The 12,398-nt window shown below is 41.9% G+C and overlaps 1 protein-coding gene across 3 annotated transcripts in view; it reads right to left on the bottom strand.

Annotated features, from left to right (window-relative positions):
* wasf1 (WASP family member 1) overlaps positions 1-10,867 on the bottom strand; it is a 59,192-nt gene extending 48,325 nt beyond the window's left edge. For 2 of the 3 annotated variants that reach the window (XM_069696506.1, XM_069696508.1), the window contains exon 1: positions 10,518-10,867. The gene's annotated coding sequence lies outside the window, so the exon portion shown is untranslated. The remainder of the gene's footprint in view (positions 1-10,517) is intronic. The other variant, XM_069696507.1, reaches the window with a different exon arrangement.
* Positions 10,868-12,398: the final 1,531 nt, after the last annotated feature.

The raw sequence follows: 12,398 nt of genomic DNA, 5'->3' as shown, positions 1-12,398 counted from the left end.
CTGACAACTGTCTAATGGATTGGTCCAACTGTCTCACACCTGCTGTCTGAAAGGGGTATTAGTTATTCATTAAACAGGTCTAGAGAAGATTAAAAGTGCATTGACTGTGTCAAAAGTACATCGAAAACACTTTGAGGCACCACCTTTTATAGTTTAAGTAAAACTTGCATTACTGCCAATACTGGATATCCAATTTTGGAACCAAGTCTTCTCAACCACAAGGGTGCACACACGCACACGCACACACACACACACAGACACACACACACACAGACACAAACACACAGACACAGAGAGACACACACACACACACACACACCAATTTAGTGGAAAGCAATAGGTCGTGCCACAGTGGGAGTCAAGCAGTCAGAGGCCGGTCACTGTCCTCTGGGTTTTTTTCCATCTATAGAAACGCTTCCTCATTAGAGGTCAAGAGGTCAGCTGCAGGCATTATGTGACCCGTGTCTCATGACATATTATCACACCCACACCAGCTTCCACCTCGTGCACCCACACATAGTCCTGAAAGCGATGCTTCAAAAAAAAACCTGCAAGGCAAAATGGTGGGTGAATGTTCTCTGCATGCAAATGGACAGAAAGCTGGGATGGGAGGGAAGAATGAATGGCTACAGGGAAACGGGGGCTAAAGAAGCCTAAATGTGGCTTGTATTAACAGCATTATAGAAGATTGACTCAATTAAGGCTTCTGCCATTCACTTACTTTGCCATTATATGGAATAATGATGGAGATACTGATTTGCCTTCCAGGCAGTTTTTCCAAACAGTGAGAAGAGACTTTTACATAGTGGCAGACTATTACTCAAGGTGTCTGCGTGATTCAGTTCACTATATTTAGATGGCGACTGAGTGAAGTGTCGGTGATTCCACAGGATCACAATCGAGACAAGAGGCACGGTACAATCTTCCATCCACAAAGCTGACACATTACACTGGCCCAAAACGATTTGATCATTAGATCAAACCCAATGCAGTGTCAATGGGGCAGAGAGGATGGAGACAAAGCACCCGATGGTCCTTTTTCTGCCTCTTGCTGTGGGCTGTCACCAGGCATTGTGAAGCTCTCTGCTTGTCTCCAATCGACTCCAATCTTGAAAGGGAAGCAAAATCCGATTGCTCCTGCAGGTAGAAAGCCTCTCACTTGCCTATTCTCTCCCCTCTGTTTTTTTTTCCTGTTATCAGTGGGCACATTTCAAGCGCAGGCTGGTGTGTGCGTGTGTGTGTGTGTGTGCGTGTGTGTGTGTGTGTACAAATGCACAAGTAACAACATAAGAGACAGGATTCATAGCAGCTGTAATCTGGGCTCCCACACGATTCTTTGTTATCTATCATAGTCAGTCAGACTTTGGCTTGTGTGCCCCCCCCCCCCCTCATCACTTCACCTCTGAGACTGCCTGTATATATCATGCGTGTGAGGATATCCAAGTCATCATGGCCTCTTGTCAATCACACTCACCATTGCATCGTTCTATAACCAGGAGCTCTCAGCCCCGTTGCAATTAGGTAAACTCAACTCAATTACATACCGAGCTTGCTCATAGTCTACCCCTTCCATTTCCTCATACGGCTCATTGCCTCACAGCTACTGATGTAGCTCCTGCTTCACCTACAGATACTACAGGCTGAGTTTTGACACTGTACAGTATTTACAACTTGAATCTGTAACCATTTAGGCTCAATCTTCACACAAAGATCTACAAACTCCAGAAAACCTTTGACAAATTGTTGACCCGAAGCAAGGCCCAGAAAAGCCATCTGCTCTACAGTTTTCTTCAACTCTTCAGTACGTAATGCAACATGAAAGAAGGGAGGCTGACATACAATCCATGTTACCAGCTGAACATTAACCCGGACGTTGCAGCTAAAAATCACTCAGCTGTCAGCATCATGATGAACCTAAAAGGCGGGAGGTTTGCAAAAACAAAATTCCAGAAAGAAACGGCTCAACAAGTATGTTTTAATGTTAATGAAAGCAGTGAGGCCAGTTATTCTTCTAAAATAACAACACTGATGGTAATTCAGTGGCAGCATGTCAACAAATCGTTTACATTAGATACCTTAGATGAAATTAAAGAGGCACAATTTTGGTGAATGAGCCTGCAAAGTTTTCCTCTATTCCTCTGCTTTATACATGATGCATTTGAAAAATTTCATTTTAAGCTCTAGGCAACATCTGCCCCAGTACCTCCGCTTCTCCTCTTCCCCTGTAATGAGATGTTACCTTTCCTTGAACTCACTGTAGATCTGCATAAAACAAATTTTCTCAATTTTTTTTTTTACACATGGCGAATGTCCAACTAAGACATAATGTTGACCTCAGAACTGGCAGTCATCATTAGCCTCACTGGAAGCAATCAGCGCTGAACGTGCAGCAGCTCCGGTTTATGTAAAGTAGGACACATGAAGGAGAGGAATATAGTATATGGTTATGGGAGATGCATAGAGTGGGGGAGCGCAGTGAATGGGAGCGAGAAAAAAAGAGACAGAAAGAATAAACATACAGGAAGCTTGTATATAATAATGGAGAACGAGGCAGATGTGTGTGTGGGGTGGAGGGTGGAGGGTGGAGGGGGAAAGAGAGAATAGAGCTCTGCAGCAGTCCCAGTGGTGAGGCCAGGCCTGTCTGTCAACACCTATCTGTCCTCCTGAGGCTCAGCTATGCAAACCAGGCTCTTGCCTCGAGTTGAAACTAACATTTATATAACCACGCACAATAGTGAAATGACTCTTTGACCTTATCCTACACTTTGGGATGAACCCATGTGGGCTGCCGCTTCACTGTTCAGCTGGAGGAGAACGGTTTTCCGTCGGGCAGCTCACGCCAAGCTTGTTTAACTCCAAACACTCTTCTGGCATTCAACAAGCTATAGGACTGATTAAGCTAACATACACATTTACAAGATGGAGTACTTAGGGGCCTACCCTTTAAGACATTTTGCTTTACATATCCTAATACATCGTCTGCAGCTCACAAACGTAGTGCAGGGATTGATTGAAACTGTCCACCTAATTTAAAGATCAGAGCGACCCCCCCATGTCATCATCCACCATCCCTGCACTTTCCCTGTTACCATCCCGGTTCGCTGTAGGACAACATGCTGCCGTTTGCAGGATTTATGTCACACTACTTTCACAGCTCACCATGCTGTGTGTGTGTGGAAGTTTGCTTATAAATAACCAATCACTCCACTATTGAATTTAAATGTGTACCTCATTAAAAGTTCCCCAAGAAATCGGGAAAACCTTTCAAATGTCGGGGTGTAAAGTCCACCTGCAGTGAAAACAATATCATAAAGTGCGTTTCAAGGTTGACGAAGCACATCTGGAGCACATAGTGGGTCGCTTTCCATTTGTTTCAGATTCTATTTCAGATTCTGCCTCTAGAGATGTCCGTGTTATTTATCAAACTGGTGCGCCCGCCTAAACACCTGTCATCCGGGGTGTACAGTGAGTGTGGTCAGTGAGGTGAACCTCTCTCCTTATGCACTGATGGAAGACAATAGGAAAAAAGAAAGACACAAACCAACAGAAAATTGTGCTGTTCTGCAGGGCAACGGTAGATAAGTTGTATGGTCCTATTTCTGAGGAAGTGTCTGTCAGCGACAGTGATATTCTGGTGTAGGTATGTAGGAATGACAGCACCTACAGTCAGGATTCAGCCTTAAAGATATTTTAATGCTGGCAGGCAATGATTGTGTAAATGTGAGCACAGAAGCATGAAGTACTGAAGTGATCAAGTTAGACAGCAGTGGAACTGTAAGGCAGCCAAGTGTAACCAGAAATACACAATTAACATTTCTCTGTGGCAGAAAAAAGATAGCATCTCCAACCATGGTTCATTTTTTTTGTATTCTATTACAATCCATCACACAAAAACGTTACGAGATTTACGCTACAAGTCCCTGACAGCACCACATGCTTTCTGCCACAGTCCCATTTAGTGTTTTCAGCTAATTCCATGTTGGACCGGTCCACAGCCAGAAGTGTCATGGTTCATAAAAACATTAGAGTGGCTGAGTCGAAAGGTTGACGGTTCTCAGTTCCAGCTCGCTGCCTGGCTAGCTGGCTACAATCTGACCTCTGAGGCAGTGAATCACATTCACACGTCCGCCATCTTATGGTCCAGTCAACGGCACTAACGCAAAAAAACAACAACGACAACACGTGATCTCATGCATGACACACGAGCCTTCACACATGAGCACGAACACACACGGATGCACCGTCGCTCCACATCCGGGACACAGAGGCAATGTCTATGGATGCTGTCCGCTTCAAGAAACATGACTGACTGTCATTTACAGATCTTTATCATCACTTATGCATACGAGTGCAAAAATACAAAGTGTTTTCCCTCTCTTACATAACAGTAGCCGAGACACACTCTTAGCTGTGGGCATGTGTCTATAAATGAAGGACAGTTATGTAAGGGACTGCTGTGTCTATTTCCCTCAGCCTTACATGAGACATTGGCTTGACTTGGCTGTCAGTGGATGAGCACAAACAACCACCACTTATATGGCTTTACATATTCTCTGGCACAGCATTAAATGCAGCGCCGTATCATAAGTCTATCATCAGTAGATGCATCTTTCACCAGGGAGAAATTCCTCACCTGCATCTGACCTTTGCTCTGGAGCAATAATTTGTCCTGGAGAAGTGACGGGCTGGCTGCACCGTCGGCACCGACAGAACACGGAGAAAGCGGTTGCTCAATAGGACTGTTTGGAGTAGGTTTTTTTTCTTGCTGAGGATTTTGAGTGTAAATGGCCTTTCCTGCCAACCATCAGAGACAAAAAGAAAAGGAGAGCTTGCCTCCACTTCCGATCTTACCATCCGAGAGTGACGAGTGAGCTTCGACTCGCGCAGCCTCTGCCGGGCGTCCATCCAGCATGAATCAGACGAGCCTTGTACTCGGGCCTCATGCAAATCCAAAGCCCGAGCTGGATCCTTGCTGTGAGCTGTAAATGAACAGCCAGATATTGGCTCCTAATTGAAGGCAGCAGTTGTCTGTGTGCGCAGGCACCCCTGCTGTGAAACAGTGGACGAACACTCTGGGACACAAAGAGGCTAATTCCCCTCTTGCTCTTTCGCACCACTTTCCTCTGTTGCCTTCAGCATCTTTTTATAAACCGTCGCAGTGCTATTGTCCTTTTTTTTTTTTTTTGTAGAATTTGTAGTTTTTGGGACATTTCATAGTCGTCAATTACGACGAGGAAGATATGAGACAGCGAGACAAAAGCAAAAGAAAATTGAGCGGTAAATAATGTACATGAAACAAAATCCCATCGCATCTTATATTTTCCACTTCATTCTGGTCTCTTATCCGTCAATACGTTTCCCTCTCTGCCTCTTCCTTGCTATATACCTTGGACTCTTCTTAGACAGCATGAGGAGAGGCAGAGAGAAGAAAAATGAGTGCTTATGAAAATCCTGATGAAAATTCAGTGTGTGTGTGTGTGTGTGTGTGTGTGTGTGTGTGTGTGTGTGTGTGTGTGTGTGTAATTGAATACAGATGTCTCGTCTTGAGTCCTGACAAAAGGGATTCAAGCTGCAGATGTGATAAACGTGCCTCGCCCCCCCATTTTTCCAGCCTCCATCAATCACAACACATGACCACAATGACCAGGGCACCGGCCACTTCAGTTCAATAAGAACCAATGAGGGGAGTGGAGATAGGGCAGAAGTCAAGAGAGGAAAAGAGCACACGGATATTCGAAAGGAGAAAGAGAATCTTGTGTTACCTTGTGCTTCCCATCATAGTGGAGTTCACTATTTTGCTTAACTTTAAATATTCACATCTATTCAAATATACTCGTGCTCCGAGTGCAGCTGCAGAGATCATTTTGAAGTCAGGCAGCATTTAGAGAAGATAATAAAAAATAAAAAAAAAGGCAAGCACAATACAGTGGGAGCCCTTTGCCAGTATAAACACAAAGAATACCCGAACCATAGACATAGAAATACACAGTGCCATGCACGCCCACTGTCAGCTAAAAGCTAGCAGGGAAAACCGTGTCCAATTCGCCCCTGGAGCAGATCGAGGCTACGTTGTGTTGAGAAAAGGATCAGAATACGTTTACCATCCAAATGTACACACGACACCAGGGGAGTGGCCGCAACCGTCCGTAGTTTACTCCATTGTGGAGCTCACTTTGGCTTTCAGCTGACATATAAGCCAGGTCAGTCACAGGACACTGGAGGTGCTCCATTTACCAGATACCTGGCTATTACTGAATGACAAGTGGAGGGGGATTCTGTATTCACTCTGCAGCATACAGCCATGAGCCCAGGAGGGGAGAGTAGGAGGTTGACAAAATATTTTAAAGGCAATATTGCAGGTATGCAACCTTTTTTTTTTTATAATTTTTTGTTTTGACAATGTGTTATCAGCTCTGTACCACAGACTGTTAAGACACTAAAGTTCTTTGCTTAAACAAATACAATTATTTTTCAAGCAGGAGAGCACGAGCCTACCCTTTCTGTTCCCCAGCTGCAACTGACATGTGAAATACAGCGAGGCACAACTGTATAAAAGCAAGACAAATCCTTTATAAAACTCATCAGAGCCTTGAGTGATGTGGAACTCTTTCATATGTTTAAACACAGCAGCTGCAGTTGAGCTAGTTGGCAGCAGGGCATCACAGTGAGTACAAGACATGCTGTATATGAAAGAAAACAGACAGAAAAGATACAAAACAAGAGATACAATAGGAGGAGGAGACTTATAATCACAGCTCGGAGTACTTTCAGCAATTGAGACGGAGAGAGGGAGGACAGAAATGACAGAGGACCAAAAGAAAATGACAACCAGTTGAGTAGGGACACCACTCGGTCGGAAACCTCTGTCTTTTTGTCTTGTTGACAGTGCCAGAGAGACAATCAGACAGGTCTTTGTCAGAAACACTCTGTCAACGCCCCCTCCTCCCCTGGGTGAGAGAATGAAACAGGCTGAAGAGCCTGAATGGCCACTATACAAGAGATGGGGGGAAAAGATTAGGTGGATTAAAAGGTGATGGGACACTACAGGGAGAGTGAGAAGAGGTAAAACTATTTTCTGTGTGATACTATACTGCTATCCAAGTGGTAAATACTGGTTTTCAAGGTGAAAGATCAACTTGTGGTTCTCTGTGATCAAAAATAAATGGTTCAGGGGCGACCCAATAGACCCGAGCAGGGAGTCCAGCCTGGCCGGACCATTTGCTGCATGTCCTTCTCTCACTCTATTGCCCTATATTTCCTGTCTTCTGCTACTATCACTATCAAATAAATGCAATAAATAAATAAATAAATAAAGTAAAATAAATAAATACATGGTCAAAAAAGTATTGAATTTCACATCCTAACCCCATTTCTGTGTTCAGATAATATCCTGCTCTTGTTCCAGAGTAAGAAAGTGTTGGGATCAGGCCACTATAGAAAACCCTATACCTGGAGCTGCAAACAGGAATACTGGAAAAAAAAAAAAAAGAGAGAGAGAGAGAGAGAATGAGGAGAGTATCCCACAATAGAAAAGTGAGTTAAAAAAGAAAAAGGGGAAAAAAAAATACAAGGAGGCAGTAGCTGTAAACTCTTTGGAGGTGGGTGGAGGCAGTAGTAGTACGACACAAGGAGCACCAGTCAGACAGGCTAAACTGTGCGCTGCTGTCTCTCTGTCAGAGCAGCTCAGACTGCAGGACAGAAGCAGTATTATAGAGCTGTAAACTTGGCCAAGAGGAAGAACAATAGCTCCTGTGTGCTGGACCCTCTGGAGCATCCTAACAGCTGGGAGATAGGTCTGTCTGTGGCTCCACTAAATAGCACGTAAACGGGCTCTACACATTGCTCGCACACATTCATTTTTTTTGTCTTTCCAAGAGTCCCTTGCCTACCTTCCTCCCACCTCCTCCTCCTCCTCCTCCTCCTCATGCCAGGCAGCCATCACTCACTTTACTCTCTCTCTCTCTCTCTCTCTCTCTCTCTCGCTCGCTCTCCATGCTCTTTCATTATGCCCCTGTGTTATTCCGTGTCCTCCTATCACCCCTTTCCACCTCTGAGGAGAAAGACAAAAAGCAAGAAAGAGAGACATTCTTCTTGCGAGCATGAGAAAGCCAGAGACTGGCAGAGGATCAGAGCAATGTCAACAAATAAGAGAGGTCCAAAAGCCTCCACAGGAGGCTTGCCAAAGCTGTTCTATCACAAGGGCCTCTGAAACACACAGAAAAACACGAGAGGAGCAAACTGTGCAGGAATGTCATCCCTCACAGCAAAAAGTTCACAAACAACACGAGATAAATACGTCCTGTTCTATTCTGAGAATACACCTGTAGGTAAGGCCGTTCACTGGGCACAACTGAGCAGCTATTATATAGACTCATGCATCACGGGGTGGGTTAAGTGGTTGAACCCTCCAGCTTTTCTTATACACTGCCCCCGTGTTTAATGTTTTTGTGCAAGTTTAAAAAAAAAACCTAAAAAAAAACACATATATATACACTAATATGACTCCAGGAGGTAAGCCACTTGAAAAAGAGCTCCAACAGAACAGCAGCAGCGATCGGGCACCACAGCAAACATCCGTCAGCACACATCCACTCCGAGCTGAGTGAGGCTGAATTTGATCACCGGTTCTGTAAATGTCATTTTTAGGAGAGTCACTGGATTATGTCCTGAAGCCAACTTTAAATCCAGCCAATATTTCACACGTTCTATATCCCATCCCTCTGAGCGGTTATGAAAGCCAGCCTATAGCTTCGACTCAGTCGTGTCATAGTTTGGATGCCACTGTTGTGGACTGATAAATTCAACAGCTGCAAGGGACCTCAAACTATTTGTCAAAGGAGTCAGAGTTGTTTTCCGTACAGTACCCTCTATTTTTTTAACATAAATAATTGCTGTATCTCACCTTATCTAGAAAGTGTACACGTCAAGATTTTCTTGATTTGAATTAAGAATTGAATGTAACTTCTGTTTAAATCAAGGAATTGAATCTACTTTAGTGTATCATGGTGCAGACAAGGTGGGTGTAAAGAGCTTACCCGAGTTCTCGCCCTCTCTGTTTGTTGACATTAACATGGTTTCTAGTCTTATCAAATTCCCACCTGTGAGACAATAAAGAGCTGATCTGATCTGATCTGATCCGATCTGATTCTGATGTGAAGGAGGTCATTCTTTAACATCATTAGAAGTCAAATCCTTGTGTTCACATATATCTCATGCAGCCACTAGTGCATCAACACCCTGGTTTGTGTCTCTCATGTGATATCATTACATTTAAATATAATTTGAATACATCAGAGGCACAAACTGGGCCCCACTAATCCACCGCTAAAAGCAGCATACACAGACTTGTATCAATAGCTCTGCAGGCGATGTTTTCAAAAGGTTATTCATTCATGTTTTTTTATTTCACTACTATATTTAAAAGACAAGACCAGAGGTGCATGCAAGCATCCCGAGATCCAGCTCTGTAGTTGGGTTTTAAAATGTGCACACTGCCGAAAATATGGTCACTTTAAATGACCTGTGTAAGCCCAATACCACACATGACCACATGAGCTGGAATCATGCAATGCAAATAATTATCTTCAAGTTGTCAACACACGTATATATATATATTTTATATGTATAAAAAAAATATATTAAAAAAATATTTAAAAAAAAATAAAAAATTTAAAAAGCTGCACGGCACAGCAGTCCCAAAACGACACTGTTGCTCGTGCCCACTTTTCTTGTTTCACTTGAAGTAGTACAAAGAAGGTTTCAAATTTCACAAAGCATGATTTGCACTGGGCTGAAGGCTACCATCCCCCATGACTGCAGACCTAGCTGGCTGGAATAGACCCCAGCCTCGATCCTCGCAGAGGCAAGTCAATGCGTCGTTAGTGGGGGGAATTAATTGCCAGCGGTTCGCTTTAATCATACTGGAGCGAACTGAAACTCCACCACAACTCGGTGAAGAATAAAACACGCGAGAGATCACATATGCTGCATGCTTTCTGTCGGATCGTTTTCTGCTGGTAATATTGTGGGGGCATCGCAAATATTTGCTCTCCGGTTTTCTCACCAGCATGATATTCTTCAGACCGAATATGTCAAGACGCTGCAGCGGGGAGCTCCTGCAGATGTGGGGCTGAAATTTATCACCCAGCGATCCCGTTACAAATTTATTTATTCAAACACCACTGGCACTTTTTTTTATTTTTTATTTTTCATTATTTTTTTTAAATGATTCTGACCACTTGAGCGTTGTAAACATTGGCACATTTGTCACCTGTACATAATGAGGGAGTCAGTGATGGCCAAGCAGTGTTGAATTACCAGCACCGTTATTAGTCGAGCAGCTCCGGTTTAATGTTACAACATGGTGACTCGGATTTTAAGGCTGCAAACTCGCTGTTGTGGTGAGATGGAATAACGTAACGTTGCTATAAAGTCACATTTTTAAGTTTTAAAATATTACCTCAGTACACAATGTCCCCCACCCCCCCCAAAAAAAATAAAAATAAAAATGTGTTTACCTGATACGTTTGTGAAATTCCTCTTATTTTCTGTCCATCCTTACTGAGCAGCAGGGCTTGCCACCGTGTCCGAGGATTTAAATGCCCAAGTCGGATCCATGGTCGCACTGTCTGATATCAAACGTACTCCTGCTGAAAGAGGCGGCGGCGAGGAAGAATCCAGCCACTTTTTTTTCCAAAGGGATTCTCCGGGTGGATGCTGCTGTTTAATTGTCATTAAACCCGGTCCGGTGGAGCTAACAGCACGTTTCCTAACCTAAAACCTCCGTGAATTTTTTTCCCGCATGCGACATGCGTTTTCTTTCCGAAGTATCGGGTGTGAAACGACGTTTATTCTCCAGGAAACGTCCCCGTCGCGATCGGTGATAATGGTACGAGCCACTCTATTGTTGGGGCGCGCGAGAAAGCGTCCCATGCCGATGTGTACTCGTGGGAGGCTCGCGCACATCGCGTGCGCTTACTGTATTGGTTGTGTATCTCAAACCGTCACGTGGTTCTGACCAATCGATTTCAGGGAAGAACGTCGATTTGATTATTTAAAATCCATACTGTACATTAAATAAAAAAATCATGTTACACAATTAATCGATCTGATTTGATTAAATCATATGAGCTACATTACAAATCCGTTTTTATCAGAAATGTACATCATGTCCAATTACAGCGTTTCTGTTGCTTTATTTATTCATATGCGATTTATGTTGACATAAAATGTTTAATTGTTATGTCATGAAGTAATAATATTGTGTACAATTTTATATAGTTTTTTTTATATTCTGCTTGGCAGTGGTGGAAACCAACAAAGTTTACAGTAAGTAGCCTACTTTACTCGAGTATTTCCATTTGATGCCTCTTTCTACTTCACTCCACTAATTTCAGGAGGGAAATGTACTTTATCCTATATTTGGCAGCTTTAGTTACTTTTTTTTTTAAATATACTGGCTAATATAACAATATTTTTCTCGGTCCATGTTTATATTTTTACGATCCAGAATTTCGCTTTCAAGATATGACACGTTGTTAAATATTAAACCATTACCAATCTTTTTGACCGATGACAAAAAGTGTCGGGGTCACATTTCAGATGTTTATGACTTGTTATCCTCGATCCAATTTCAGATTGTTTTCCTCTAAAACATCTCATAGTTTCACTTTACTAAATGTTCAAATGATCCAATGTCGCACCAAAAATGGACAAAAATGAATGATTCCACAGTAGTGATGACACCAATATCTATACTCTCTCTCTCTCTCTCTCTCTCTCTCTCTCTCTCTCTCTCTCTCTCTCTCTCTATATATATATATATATATATATATAGAGAGAGAGAGAGAGAGAGAGAGATGATATAGTCTATCTATATTTATATATATATTTATATATAAATGTATATATATATATATATAGAAAGAAAGAAGGAATATTTCTCTCTATGTATATATATATATATATATATATATATATATATATATATATAGAGAGAGAGAGAGAGAGAGAGAGAGATATATATATAGGGAGAGAGAGAGAGATGATATAGTCTATATATATATATATATATATATAGAGAGAGAGAGAGAGAGACTATATCATATATATATATATATATATATATATATATAGAGAGAGAGAGAGAGAGAGAGAGAGAGAGAGAGAGAGATGCCATATATATATATGTAGAGAGAGAGAGACTATAGTATATATATATATATATTTATATATATATAATATATATATATATATATATATATATATATATATATATATATATATATATATATATATATATATAAGAAAGAAAGAAGGAATATTTCTCTCTCTCTCTCTCTCTATATATATATATATATATATATATATATATATATATATATATATATAGAAAGAAA

The sequence above is a fragment of the Brachyistius frenatus genome, unplaced genomic scaffold (genome assembly GCF_029030835.1).
Source record: "Brachyistius frenatus isolate BFR_SWC_R1_liver_20210118 unplaced genomic scaffold, ASM2903083v1 Contig_21, whole genome shotgun sequence".
Taxonomy (NCBI): Eukaryota; Metazoa; Chordata; class Actinopteri; family Embiotocidae; genus Brachyistius; species Brachyistius frenatus.
The sequence above is the reverse complement of the archived record's forward strand: the minus strand, read 5'-3'. Positions and strand labels throughout refer to the sequence as shown.